This window comes from Pleurodeles waltl, chromosome 6, assembly GCF_031143425.1.
Source record: "Pleurodeles waltl isolate 20211129_DDA chromosome 6, aPleWal1.hap1.20221129, whole genome shotgun sequence".
Taxonomy (NCBI): domain Eukaryota; kingdom Metazoa; phylum Chordata; class Amphibia; order Caudata; family Salamandridae; genus Pleurodeles; species Pleurodeles waltl.
The window spans coordinates 834,435,315-834,450,537 of record NC_090445.1 but is presented as its reverse complement, the minus strand read 5'-3'; the positions used below and the strand labels follow the sequence as shown (position 1 = coordinate 834,450,537).

The 15,223-nt window shown below is 50.7% G+C and overlaps 1 protein-coding gene across 9 annotated transcripts in view; it reads right to left on the bottom strand.

The window, feature by feature from the left end:
* LZTS2 (leucine zipper tumor suppressor 2) overlaps positions 1–15,223 on the bottom strand; it is a 527,324-nt gene that overhangs the window by 179,105 nt on the left and 332,996 nt on the right. For all 9 annotated transcript variants that reach the window (XM_069239523.1, XM_069239522.1, XM_069239526.1 and 6 more), the window contains one exon: positions 3,517–3,656. The gene's annotated coding sequence lies outside the window, so the exon portion shown is untranslated. The remainder of the gene's footprint in view (positions 1–3,516; positions 3,657–15,223) is intronic.

Sequence of the window (15,223 nt, the reverse complement as noted above, 5' to 3'; positions counted from 1 at the left end):
GGCACCTTAGAGGTGCCCCCTGAAACCTTAACCAACTACCCGTGTAGGCTGACTGGTTTTAGCAGCCTGCCACACACCAGACATGTTGCTGGCCACATGGGGAGAGTGCCTTTGTCACTCTGTGGCTAGTAACAAAGCCTGTACTGGGTGGAGATGCTTATCACCTCCTCCTGCAGGAACTGTAACACCTGGCGGTGAGCCTCAAAGGCTCACCCCCTTTGTTACAGCACCCCAGGGCACTCCAGCTAGTGGAGTTGCCCGCCCCCTCTGGCCACGGCCCCACTTTTGGCTGCAAGGCCGGAGGAGATAATGAGAAAAACAAGGAGGAGTCACTGGCCAGTCAGGACAGCCCCTAAGGTGTCCTGAGCTGAGGTGACTCTGACTTTTAGAAATCCTCCATCCAATAGGATTAGGGATGTGCCCCCCTCCCCTCAGGGAGGAGACACAAAGAGGGTGTACCCACCCTCAGGGCTAGTAGCCATTGGCTACTAACCCCCCAGACCTAAACACACCCCTAAATTCAGTATTTAGGGGCTCCCCAGAACCTAGGAACTCAGATTCCTGCAACCTAAGAAGAAGAGGACTGCTGAGCTGAAAAACCCTGCAGAGAAGACGGAAACACCAACTGCTTTGGCCCCAGCTCTACCGGCCTGTCTCCCCACTTCTAAAGACACTGCTCCAGCGACGCTTTCCACAGGGACCAGCGACCTCTGAAGCCTCAGAGGACTGCCCTGCATCTAGAAGGACCAAGAACTCCCGAGGACAGCGGCTCTGTTCACCAAAGACTGCAACTTTGAAACAACTCGTGTTTCCCGCCGGAAGCGTGAGACTTGGCACTCTGCACCCGACACCCCCGGCTCGACTTGTGGAGAACAAACACTTCAGGGAGGACTCCCCGGCGACTGCGAGACCGTGAGTAGCCAGAGTTGCCCCCCCGAGCCCCTACAGCGACGCCTGCAGAGGGAATCCCGAGGCTCCCCCTGACCGCGACTGCCTGCTTCTAAGAACCCGACGCCTGGTAGGGACACTGCACCTGCAGCCCCCAGGACCTGAAGGATCCGACCTCCAGTGCAGGAACGACCCCCAGGTGGCCCTCTCCCTTGATCAGGTGGTGGCTACCCCGAGGAGCCCCCCCCCTTGCCTGCATCGCTGAAGAGACCCCTTGGTCTCCCATTGCTTTCTATTATAAACCCGACGCTTGTTTGCACACTGCACCCGGCCGCCCCCGTGCCGCTGAGGGTATACTTTCTGTGTGGACTTGTGTCCCCCCCGGTGCCCTACAAAACCCCCCTGGTCTGCCCTCCGAAGACGCAGGTACTTACCTGCTGGCAGACTGGAACCGGGGCCCCCCCTTCTCCATTGAAGCCTATGCGTTTTGGGCACAACTTTGACCTCTGCACCTGACCGTCCCTGAGCTGCTGGTGTGGTAACCTTGGGGTTGCTCTGAACCCCCAACGGTGGGCTACCTTGGACCCAAACTTGAACCCCGTAGGTGGTTTACTTACCTGCAAAAATTAAACTCTTACTCCCCCAGGAACTGTTGAAAATTGCACTGTGTCTAATTTTAAAATAGCTATATGTGATTTATGTGAAAACTGTATATGCTATTCTGCTAATTCAAAGTTCCTAAAGTACCTACCTGCAATACCTTTCATTTGAAGTATTACATGTAAATCTTGAACCTGTGGTTCTTAAAATAAACTAAGAAAAGATATTTTTCTATACAAAAACCTATTGGCCTGGAATTGTCTCTGAGTGTGTGTTCCTCAATTATTGCCTGTGTGTGTACAACAAATGCTTAACACTACTCCTTTGATAAGCCTACTGCTCGACCACACTACCACAAAATAGAGCATTAGTATTATCTCTTTTTGCCACTATCTTACCTCTAAGGGGAACCCTTGGACTCTGTGCATACTATTCCTTACTTTGAAATAGTGCATACAGAGCCAACTTCCTACAATACTTCAAACCACTACTACTCTATATTTACAATTGCTGGCCCTCAATCAAGCATTTAGGCAGATGAGGAAACCAGCGGCAGGTTCTAAGCATGCCTGATGGGGTGCCCTTACACCCTAGAGATTCTCAGCCCTAAACAAAAACAAACAGCCAAATATTTTATGTGTGTTGTATAAACTCTGGAGATACCATCTTTAAATATCTAGAAAGCTGCTCTTCAAAGTTCTTGCAGCGCACAGGGCTTAGAACCTGTGAAGGCACGTGAAAAACACATGACCATAGGCATACTCAAACCATGTAAGGTGTGGATCATGCTTTGAACTCTACCACATTGTCACTGACACACTTCTGATGGTCATGATCTCAATGGAGGCACAGCATGTACCCGCTCTCAGGAATCCAGGTGGAAGCTCTCTTCATTGCCATCATGCTCTATTTGTAATAAACTCTATACACAAGTAGGCTGCAGCTGTCAAAATGCACCATATGCAAATATTTCAGGCCACATCTTCTGGTCTGGGATTTACTTCTCAAACTAGTCTGACTGTTGTGAAGAGGCTGGTCCACTAACAGGGTTCCTTTTTTTCACTGTCATCATCACATTTCACAACACATTGGCACACACCATAACATAAAATACCATTCACTGCAAGTGTCATTTCAAAGTACAGATGAAACATTAAATAAGGCAAGGGCGTCCAAAGTAGTTCCAGGAGGGTTGCATGTTCACAGTATCATCAAAAAAATGTACACACAAGAAATCTAAATGGAAATAACATATAACCAGTAGGTAGTCTTTAAATCACGGATGGATCATCGTTCATGGACATACGTGGGCACTCTAGAGATACAATTCGTTTTCCTGCTGTCATTGATACATTTCAAACATTACAAAACGTACAACTTGTGCGTATATTTAGTAGCAGCATTTCTGTACAACAGTTGAGGGTGTCCGAAGGAGGCGTATAACACCTTGCAGCCTAATGGCAACTGCCGGACACATCCGCAGGCAACAGAGACAGCTCAGCCTCACCTCTACTACCGATCTGAAGCAGGTTCCACATGTTTGCCCAGGCCGCAAACACATCACGTTATCTATCGTTGAGAACTGCCAGGACATATTCCAAGTGACTGCCAAGTTCGAAGGGCAGAAGGACTGGCTGTGTGCACACGCACTGGGCCAAGAATCGGGGCTGGCTGCAGAGCGGGATGGGCTCCCGTGACCCAACTATCCCGCAAAGCCCCATTCTAGTCCTGGCGTCCTGCAGTGCGGGGTAGTTTCAAGCATTTTATCAAGGCTGACTTTGGATATCATTCCCTAGCAAGTTCGGTATTAAGTCTCTGGCAAAACAACACCAATATTAGTGGAGGATTTCCAAATGTAGCCTAACAGTGAAATAATTAAAGATGCTATTGAAAAAAGTAAATTAATTTTGAGTGCACTTGTGCACGAGAGAGGGCGCAGACACCCTCCCCCCACCCCCCACGAAAGGACAGCAAACATACAAACATGTACACAACAAATAAAGGAAATAAAAAAAAAAAAGTTCTGACCTTAGCAAAGCTCGATTCTTTTTGAAGATGAATATGGAGGAAAGTAGACCAAGAAATGAATCTACACCGCACTACACCACAAACTCCCGAGCATCATGACTTTCACGAATGGCTGAGTGAGGAAGACTGGCCAGATGACACTGGAGATAAGCACAAAAAAAAAGACACCCATCAGATAAAAGAGGCGTTATCCCTTGGCAACAGGGCTCTGGCAATCCACTGGCATCTTGTCTGCCTTCAGGCGTGCACCACATCCACACACGCTCCCTGTCAACACCTTCATCAGGAATGTGGTTCCGGACGTGTTCAACAAGTGGATCACACCAGTGGATTGGGAGCCGCCATAAGGCGACGCACAGCACATTATAAAACTACAACATAAATGTAATGAACTGAAAGAGATCGACATTAAAGTGAGAATATAAAGACTAACATTCGACCGTTAAAACATTAATATGAAACTTAATAAATACTGTTGACATTTTTCAATTATTGATACGAACATGTAACCACTGGCAAGCATAGCTTGGGGCCACCTTGGATCACGCACAGCGTTGAGATGCATTAACATTACCAAACAATGTATAAAAACATATAGGGTATACAGGAACAGTAATATACAGTAGTCTAGAAATACCATATGTTCCCAGGAAAAATCATGTAAGCATTCATTGTGAATCTAAAACATCTGAATGTCAATCTAACTCAGTTCCTTTGGCAGCAAATGCCAAAAAGGTAAAACAAATTATATACCAAATAATTTGACTACCTTGGCATGTATTCAACATAAAAAAATAAAAAATATGGGTGGGAGGAGGCCATCGGAAAACTCACTGAATTTTGGTTTAAACATTTCAGAGTACAACAGCATTTGTGTCATCTAAACATTTTAGGAAGAAGCACCTTTGCTTTCCTGAAATCTAAAACAGCATTCAAATATAATATACCGGAAAAAAATATTACCCGTAAATATTCATGGGTTTCCTTAAAGTGACAAATCTCAGTTTCCGTAAGCTGTTTTCGGATGTCTTTAGGTGGCTCAAAATAGCTCCCTCCTAGAGTGGTCTTTAGAACAGAGGTAGGTGAAGGCAAAACCTTCACCTGCAAATCCAGGTGAATTTGGAAGCCTTATGTCAGGAAAGTCATGCAAGGTTCTAGCATTGTGTCTGATGCAAATCTTTCCCGCCCACGATGCCCTTTGACCCATTGGACGGGACGGTGAACAGCAAAGACGAGAGAGGTTGGAGCTCCAGGATGATATGTGGATGGGTGGTAAAACCTGTAGATCCAGGAAGGTGCAGAGTGTGAAGCGAGTGGAGAATAGGGACAGGTCTCAGAAGGTGCGTGAGGCCTGTTCAAGGGGACATTGGTGGAGAGGGCCAATTTGGCTGGAGATGTGCCCGGTTAGGGCCAGTGACGGCTGCCGAGTAGCACCAGGTCTGCCACTGTCATTTCGGCACCCCGGAGCAGTGAACTAGGTTTGCTGCTGCTGCAGACGGTTTCTGGAGCTGCACCTACTTAAAAAACCTTACAAGCTTTTCTATTTGCAATGCTCACCAAGTTAATAAAAAATTTGCAACGTTTTGAGTCGACCAAATTCACACACCCTAATGTGGACAGGGAAACACCCGGAACCGCGACTCCGGAACAACTAAGTCATGAACAACACAAGCGGAACAACGCTTGCGTGAAGAACAACATCATTTTCCTGGGCCTTAACCACGCAGGTGCTGAGCAACGAACATGCATGGTTAAGGCACAGAAAAAGGGAGTCAACATCTGGAGTGGACCCAGTCAGGTAAGTGAAGCTTGGGCTGGGGCAGCATTAGAGGGTAGTTTTTAGGGGCAAGGGTAGTTACATTTTTAGGGGCTGCGGGAGCCGGGGTAGCTCAGGTTTTTAGGAGTCAGCTGTGGGGGGTGGGGTAGGTGTGTTTTTATGGGCAGGGGTGGGGGGGGTTGGGATAGTTTAAGGGGCGGGGGAGGGGGTTAGGGTAGTTGTAGTTTTAGGGGCAGGGTGAGGGGGTCGGGGTAGATTTAGGGGCTGGGTAGGGGTCAGGGTAGTTTTAGTTTTTAGGGGTGGGGGGTCGGGTAGTTTTAGTATTAGGGGCAGTGTGGGGGTCCGGGGTAGTTTTAGTTTTTAGGGGCGGGTTGGGGGGGTCGGGCAGTTTTATTTTTAGGGTTGGGGTTCGGGGTTGTTTTAGTATTAGGAGTGGGGTCGGGTAGTTTTAGTTTTAGTTTTAGGAGCGGGGGTCGGGTAGTTTTAGTTTTTAGGCGCAGGGTTCGGGGTAGTTTTAGTATTAGGGGTGGGGTGCGGGGTCGGGGTAGTTTTATTTTTGGGGTGGGGGTCAGGGTTGTTTTAGTATTGGGGTGGGGGTCGGGGTAGTTTTGTTTTTAGGGGTAGGGGCTCAGGGTAGTTTTGTTTTTAGGGGTGGAAGGTCGGAGTTGTTTTAGTTTTTAGGGATGTTGGTAGTTTTAGGGGTGGGGGGCCTGGGTAGTTTTAGTATTAGGGGTGGGGTACTTCTGGGCGTTGGGGCACGTGGGGGGTCGCACGCTGGAACCACGCATGCCGTCCCACACATGCCTTTAGTAGGCATGACTTTACAACAAAAAATCGTTGTTAAGGCATGCGTGGTAAAGGCATTCGTGGTAGCAACACGGTCATTGTTCCAATTGCATTGTTTAGGCATGCGTGGTTCTAGGATTAGTCGATCCATCATATATTCTGTAAAAATGCAAGACAGCCTTTTTTCGACTGTGCGGCAGTGGGCAGTACAACAACGGGTCCGAAGAAATTGAATCCCTCTCAGGTACATAGTGGGTTTTCAAAAGGAACCTCTGTTTTTTCTGAGACTAGCAGAGGAGGGGCGCTCTGCATCTGCAGTATTTCTAAATACAGACTATGCAAGCCAATGGGCACATCTTCAGTGCCTGTATGATATTTGTAAAGCACGGAGATAACCAAGGGCAGCTGAGTGCAGCCTAAAGCTTCCCCCCCCTCTTTTATCTCCCTCACAATAGCACCTGCTTTTATTGAGCTTGGTGCCTACCTTCAGTGTTCAGAATTACATGTTATTATTACATTTTGGTTTTGTTTTCCTCATTCTCAATGACGGTCTAGTGACTTCTAGAGGAATCGAGCTCCATCATCTCCTAAAACTGACAATCTCGGTTCAACTGCACTTACACCAGTCTTCTGCTCTACGCTAGACTTCTTATCTCTGTAAAACATACGGCCACCTCCTTATCTCCATTTTGAAGCAGTATTATATGCTTATGGATATTGCAATTCATGTTTAAAATCTTGACACTAACATACTTCTTTTAGGTGTTTCCTTCAGACAGCCTTCTGTCTGTTGTCAAAAAACCTATTGTGGACCATAACAAAAACGTACAGAGAGAGCCAGTCCGTTGCTTACCTTTAGTGTCCTTTCTAGTCACTCATTTGCTTGCTTTTCACTTCCTCTTTCTGTGTTTATCCCTCTCTTGCAGCATAGCTTCTTTACCATCATTTGATTGGATGACGTTTATCCTTCCACTTCTCACATTGAGGATCTACTTTTTTTTCTTTAAACACGTCACGTACGTGCATGTATTTTTTTGTTCTCTCCGTCATATGATACTTTCTCTCTAAAATACCTATCCCCTTTAAGTGTGTAAGTTATTGCTTGCTCCTCCCCCTATTCTAGCTCGTTGTTTGATTTGTTTTCTTTCCTTCCTCCCACCCACCTGAAACTTCCCCATTGTTCCCCCACCTACGCCCTGGTGCTCCCACCTGCCCTGACTTCTTCCCCATGTGTTCTCCACCACCGCTTCCGGCCCAAAGCATGTTTTTATTTTATATTTTTCTAACTTTTTCTCTGGGTCCTGGCATCTGTTCAGAGCTGCGAGGTCAATCTGTTTTCAAAATTCAGTGCAATAAAAAAATGAATTCTTCATATTTACCACTCAGACTGGTGTCCTTCCTCTATCTTGGAACAGTAAATAATAAAAGGAAAACAGTGGCACTTGAGCCATTCTGCATGCACATGCAAACTTCATCATCCATGTATGCATATAGGAAATTATGTAACTATTTGCAGTGTCATGACACGTACATGTACGTTCACGTTGTCCTCTCTCTTTGTATTTGGAAATTCTGCACAGCATCAGCAAAAACATTTTACCTGATGTTGCAAAGCATCTGCAAACCAATACATCTAAGAAACAAAGATCTATTGGCTTTGCCCTATCTTGTTTTCTCATGTATTTGAATCAAAAGGCAACGAGAGTTTGTCCTGTTACTGCCATTTGTTTTTGGCATAAGCCACAGTGGACTGTAAAACCCTCTTAGATACAAAAGGACGTTAGGTTGGTAATTCACAGTGATAAAATAACACTGGTAACGAAATAGACTGAATGGGAAATTCACAGGCATCTTGGGTGAAACCAAACATTCATCAAATAATGGAACATGAAAGTCATTAAATACATCAAAGGTGCCAAGCTCCTTGATATTTGTAATATCACATCTATGGATGCGTACAGAATTGAAAGGATGGACTCTCTTCAGACCGAAAGGAAGTCTGTTTTATTAGTAATCTGAATAGTAAGAAGATAGTATATGCTAATTGATAGGTAAAAGAAATACCTACAAATGTCAAATGAAATTTGTCAAATAGTACTTACATCAGGCTGCAAAGGTGATATACAGTTTGAAGATGTGAAATAAAAATATTTCCATTAAAAGGACTAAAACCTATGATCAAATGGCCTTTCATCTTTACTAGCAATTCTCGAAGATTCTTAAATGTCATGGTTCCAAAATTCTAGGAACCAAAATGCTTTTTCCAAGGGTGTGATTTTGTACTTTAGCCTCGAAATTATAATGGTCAAAGAGGAGCGTTTTGCAAGACATTACATCTGCCGCATGTTATGAGAGAAATGGTTGATGTGTCCACAGTGGAGTGGTAAGGGAGGATATTCTCCATCAACTATAGAGGGCGCGTGGGTGGGGTTTGGGGGGTGGACATGGACAATAGAGGGTGTGGGATATAAAAGCACTATGAGTGGCCAGCAAAGGGCTTTAAAAAAAAAAATGTATAGTGGGATGCAAAATGGAAGAAAAGTGAGGCAACACGGAGGGCTGGTGGGGTATCAACACGGGCAATGGAAGGTGCTTGTGGAAAAAAAAGCACTATGATGCATCCAGTGCAATCTGCATCATAGCACCTTTTTGGGGAGGGGGCAACACAAACCACAGAAGGAGGGGGTTGGGAGGGACTACATGTCAACTGGGGGAAGGAGGGAGGGTGGATGGCACTAAGCTATAGCATGGACAACAAAGGCAGGGGCAAGCAACAACAAAGGAACAACATGTACATAGGGGGAGCAACACGGAGGGCAGGTGGGGCGGTCAACATGGACAATGACAGGCATGGGGGCTAAAAGCACCATGATGCAGTCAGCAGTGTCAGGATCAGGTAGGGTCATGCAACACAAACCAGAGTAGGAGGGTGGGGGCATGGCGGCAAGCAACGCCCACGGGAAAGGGCGGGAGGTAGCTAGCAGCAGGACCTGGGAGGGTTGGCAGGGGCAAGCAGCACGGGCAGGGAGGCTGGGTGGATGCAAGCAGCAGGGGATGGGGGTCGGGGGCAAGCAGTACAGATGGGGGGTTGGTGGGGCAAGCAGCATGGGTGGAAAGGGCGGGTGGGGGCAAGCAGCACAGGCAGGGAGAGAGGTGGCAGGGAGGGTGGACGCGGGCAAGAGGCACGGACAAGGGAGGGTGGGTGGGGGGCAAGAGGCACGGGGGCAACGCAGGGCGGGCAAGGGACACGGGGCAAGGGAGGGCAGGCGGAGGCAAGGGACACGAGGGGCAAGGGAGGGCGGGCGGGGGCAAGAGACACGGGGGCTAGGGAGGGCGGGCGGGGCAAGAGACACGGGGGCTAGGGAGGGCGGGCGGGGCAAGAGACACGGGGGTTAGGGAGGGTGGGCGGGGCAAGAGACACGGGGTTAGGGAGGGTGGGCGGGGCAAGAGACACGGGGGCGAGGGAGGGTGGGCGGGGCAAGAGACACGGGGGCGAGGGAGGGTGGGCGGGGCAAGAGACACGGGGGCGAGGGAGGGTGGGCGGGGCAAGAGACACGGGGGCGAGGGAGGGTGGGCGGGGCAAGAGACACAGGGGCGAGGGTGGGTGGGTGGGGCAAGAGACACGGGGGCGAGGGTGGGTGGGTGGGGCAAGAGACACGGGGGCGAGGGTGGGTGGGTGGGGCAAGAGACACGGGGGCGTGGGTGGGTGGGTGGGGCAAGAGACACGGGGGCGTGGGTGGGTGGGGCAAGAGACACGGGGGCGAGGGTGGGTGGGTGGGGCAAGAGACACGGGGGCGAGGGTGGGTGGGTGGGGCAAGAGACACGGGGGCGAGGGTGGGTGGGTGGGTGGGGCAAGAGACACGGGGGCGAGGGTGGGTGGGTGGGTAGTGCAAGAGACACGGGGGCGAGGGTGGGTGGGTGGTGCAAGAGACACGGGGGCGAGGGTGGGTGGGTGGGTGGGGCAAGAGACACGGGGGCGAGGGTGGGTGGGTGGGTGGGGCAAGAGACACGGGGGCGAGGGTGGGTGGGTGGGGCAAGAGACACGGGGGCGAGGGTGGGTGGGTGGGGCAAGAGACACGGGGGCAAGGGTGGGTGGGTGGGGCAAGAGACACGGGGGCAAGGGTGGGTGGGGCAAGAGACACGGGGGCAAGGGTGGGTGGGTGGGGCAAGAGACACGGGGGCAAGGGTGGGTGGGTGGGGCAAGAGACACGGGGGCAAGGGTGGGTGGGTGGGGCAAGAGACACGGGGGCAAGGGTGGGTGGGTGGGGCAAGAGACACGGGGGCAAGGGTGGGTGGGTGGGGCAAGAGACACGGGGGCAAGGGTGGGTGGGTGGGGCAAGAGACACGGGGGCAAGGGTGGGTGGGTGGGGCAAGAGACACGGGGGCAAGGGAGGGTGGGTGGGGCAAGAGACACGGGGGCAAGGGAGGGTGGGTGGGGCAAGAGACACGGGGGCAAGGGAGGGTGGGTGGGGCAAGAGACACGGGGGCAAGGGAGGGTGGGTGGGGCAAGAGACACGGGGGCAAGGGAGGGTGGGTGGGGCAAGAGACACGGGGGCAAGGGAGGGTGGGTGGGGCAAGAGACACGGGGGCAAGGGAGGGTGGGTGGGGCAAGAGACACGGGGGCAAGAGACGGGGGCGAGGGTGGCTGGGGCAAGAGACGGGGGCAAGGGAGGGTGGGTGGGGCAAGAGACGGGGGCAAGGGAGGGTGGGTGGGGCAAGAGACGGGGGCAAGGGAGGGTGGGTGGGTGGGGCAAGAGACGGGGGCAAGGGAGGGTGGGTGGGTGGGGCAAGAGACGGGGGCAAGGGAGGGTGGGTGGGTGGGGCAAGAGACGGGGGCAAGGGAGGGTGGGTGGGGCAAGAGACGGGGGCAAGGGAGGGTGGGTGGGGCAAGAGACGGGGGCAAGGGAGGGTGGGTGGGGCAAGAGACGGGGGCAAGGGAGGGTGGGTGGGGCAAGAGACGGGGGCAAGGGAGGGTGGGTGGGGCAAGAGACGGGGGCAAGGGTGGGTGGGGCAAGAGACGGGGGCAAGGGTGGGTGGGGCAAGAGACACTGGGGCAAGGGAGGGTGGGGGGGCAAGAGACACAGGGGCTAGGGAGGGTGGGGGGGCAAGAGACGGGCAAGGGAGGGTGGGGGGGCAAGAGACACAGGGGCAACGGAGGGTGGGGGGGCAAGAGACAGGGGCAAGGGAGGGTGGGGGGGCAAGAGACAGGGGCAAGGGAGGGTGGGGGGGCAAGAGACAGGGGCAAGGGAGGGTGGGGGGGCAAGAGACACAGGGGCGAGGGTGGGTGGGGGCACAGGAGAGGGAGGGTTGGTGAGGGGCACGGACGAGGGAGGGTTGGTGAGGGGCACGGACGAGGGAGGGTTGGTGAGGGGTATGGGAGGGTGGGCATGGGAGGGTGGGCAGGGGTAAGGGACATGGGGGCAAGGGGAACAAGGGAGGGTGGGCGAGGGTCATGTTCGAGGGAGGGTGGGCGGGGGCACAGGGCACCAGCGATGGAGGGTGGGCACAGGCATGGGCGAGGGCAGAGGCACAAGGGAGGGCAGATGGAGGCGAGGGAGGGCAGGTGCGGGAAGGATGGCAGGTGCGGGAGGAAGGGCTGGTGAGGGAGGAAGGGCAGGGTCGTGCAGGAGGAAGGGCAGGTGCGTGCGGAAGGAAGGGCAGGTGAGTGTGGAAGGAAGGGCAGGTGCGGGAGGGAGGGCAGGTGTCTGGGGCAGGGGCCAGGTGCAGGAGGGAGGGCAGGTGTCAGGTGCAGGAGGGAGGGCACGGGCGGGGGATGGGCGGGGGCAAGGGGCACAGGCGGTGGATGGGTGGGGCCAAGCGGCCAGGGCGAGGGATGGGCAGGGGAAGCCGCACGGGCGAGGGAGGGCAGGCATGTTGGACAAGCAAGCGGGATGAGGGAGGGCAGGCGGGGCAAGCAAAGCCATTTGGGTCTCGGGACAACCTGTACAGCTCACACTGGGACAATTCTTCACATGCTCCTTTAGCCTCAAATCATTCCCATGCCACTACACAGGCTGCTAAAACTGTGGTAAGAGTGTCTCTACCTTCTCAAACGGGTCTACCCACTGCTCTGTGGGACTGCAATCCCCACTGGCATTGTGGGGGCGGGAGAGTGGGGGGAAGAGGTGGGCCTCTACCCATTTGCTCCTTAGTGACCAATGCACTTCAGGTAATTACGGACAGTCTCCAGTCCTGAACATTTCACCTACAATTAATTGTTTTCAGAAGTGTTAATCTAATTAGTTTATGGAAAGCAAAACAAGACTGCATTCATTTATCATATGAATGTCTAAACCAGAAACAGTAACCTTAATTACCTGGAGGGAGGTAATCAGTTGATTGAACCCTGTACATCCCTCTTACAGCCTACGGAAGGCTGTAACTCAACAAGCTCCCACACACGTTCAGACCATTCTGTGACCTCTACCTACAATTCACACATTGTTGCTCATCAACTGGTTAACAGACCTTTTGTTGATTGAACAGTCAAATACCTTTAGCATTTCAGACATTTGAAGCATTATGGAGGTATCATGGAGATTGTATACCACAAAAGAGTGGTCAAACAGGAGAACAATAGAAATACAACATTTCAGATGTTTCCTCAACAGCCTAGGTTTTTCTTTTGCTCACTTTGAATTTAGTGGCATTTGTTAGTTGAACAGGCCCAGCATTCCTGACATCTTGGTCATAACATACAAGTTTGTTCATTTGTTCTCCAAAAGCTTTCTTCCATATCTGATTTTCTGCTGCTGTTGCTCCTTTCATCAATGGCCAGCCAATCAGTCTGAATTATCTTATGGAGTACAGTGGACACTGTCGTGTCAGACCGTGTTCGGGGGAGCACAGAGTATACAGGGGCTACTGGGCCCCAGTTGTGTTGTTTGAGGCTGTTTACCACTCGTTTACTGGGATTCTTCCTACTATGGTTCTGCAAACTAAGCCAAGTGCATCCCCTTCAGCGCTTGACTCTCATGGTAGCGAGGGTGAACAGCCACAGGCTTCCAGGGTAGGGAGTGTGCGAGCAGGAGTTATACAATTCAGTTCATAATACACATTCTTCCTTGTGGTGCAACACCCGCTGATTCCCCCTTGTTATATCTCCCACCCAGGTGTCCCTTGATATGCGTCCCCCCTCCCTCCCCAAACCCCAGTAATTATTGAATAAGCATCAGTCTCAGGGGTAGATTCTGGTGCCCCACAAGTCAAATGAATATTGAGTTCCTCTATGTTGTGTGTTCTTACCTATGGTGATGGAATGAGTAGGAAGTTAGTTCCCTAGTCCCCAACACTCGACAAGTCTTGCCCCTCCAAACAGGAAGAAGCCTACATAGTTGGAGGCAGTCCGTGAAGACACGCAGTGAGACCGCAATCCCTTTTCACGCGACTACCAGGGTTAAGTCCAGTATCAATCAGTAGCCCTGGCGACTCTGCTTTAAAAGTGCAGGCTCAGCTGCTGCAGCCCAATTGGGATGGTGAGATAGATGCACCCACCTTCTGACTGCTGGCAGATGCCAAACCTTGTGCAGGCCCCGACCAGTACGATAAGATCACCAGGGCAGTTGAGGCCCTGACAGGGCTCAAAGATCAACAAAAGCAGTTGCAGCCCAGACCTGACTGACACAATCACCTCAGTTACTGCCACCTCATCCTGGCCTACACAATCACCAAGGCAGCTGCAGCCCAGACTGGGATATCATATTCACATAGGCTTTTTGTGGTGCCTGTTTTAAACCTTCTGAGAAACAAGGCAACCCTCTGCAGCACAGGTCACCCCTGGCTTGGTACTCAGGCTGTCCCTGGACAGAGGACACCCCTCTGTCCAGGGACATGCTGGGGTTCTCCTTATGGACAGTCTTTCCTTGTACAGAGCCAGCTAGACTCCTTTCCTCTATCAGTCAGAAGGTTTCTAGGCACTAACCAGATGCTCAGCTTGTCCTGCACAAAATGCTGATTTTAAATGATTCTACTTACGTCTGGTATAGTGGTAGTCAAAGCGGAGACCAGCTTTGTTCACACTGCAGTCCTTTGAGTACTCTACAGAGCGCTAACTTCCTTGATCATAAAGGACTTGAAACTGGGATAAAGTGTATTCATTTGGATCCCATTTTAATACACATTTTCTAGAGGGGGTGTGGAGTGTTCTCATTTGAAGAGACCTTCTCGGGCTGCTTGCCACACACAGTCTTTTGTGTGGATTGCTGCTTCTCACAGAAGCTATCACTGGGGCTGTCTCCAAACTGGAGTACCCCAAAGATGGGCACAATGAAGTGTGACATATCTGCACCTGGCTGACATCACCCTCTCTGAAGCAGTAATTGGTGAAAGACAAAAGGACAGGTCTGGCCTGGAAACTTCATCACCTTGGACAACAGAAACTGCCTTCTTATCCCCTCACCACTACAGTCAACCAATTTACAAAGTTCAAGCACAACTGCAGGAGGGAGGGCAGGTGTCAGGTGCGGGAGGGAGGGCAGGGGCGAGGGATAGGCACGGGGCATATTCAAAGGATTAACATAGAATCCGAAGTCCAACCAGGTATCAAAGCTTATATGTCCAAGATTAGTAAGATAGTGACAATGTTCTATCTTATTATAATCAATAAGCAAATAAAAAGATGTATCAAATTTATTCTACGGAGACCATATATGTAACAAAGAAACTTTGTAAGAATAAACACAGCGAAACACAGCACGTAGTTACAAGAATCCCTTGAAATGTATACAGGAAAACTGTGTGGCGCAATGATTTTTTCCAGAAATCAACTTGGCTATTAAGGAGCACTTTATTTTCTTTTTCAAAAAACCTATCCACATGCTCCAGTTTGTAAATGTGTTCAAATATCACCATCTCTTCTACCACTATCTTTAATGAGATCTCTTTTATTGAGATTTTGTGTTTTTTTTTTTTTGCTTCACATGCACGTTAAGCACTATCGAGCCCAGTTTTACTGTACAAATTTCAAGCGATACTTGGAAATATGTCTTATGTTTTGCTGCATATATTGTTAGAAGGATTTGATGTTGGACATATTGTCTTCGTAGATAAAATGACAGTTTTTGCTCACTGAGTGTAATAAGATAGAATTAGAGCCTGATTTAGATCCTGGAGGATGGAATACTGTCACAAACGTGACGCAGTGGT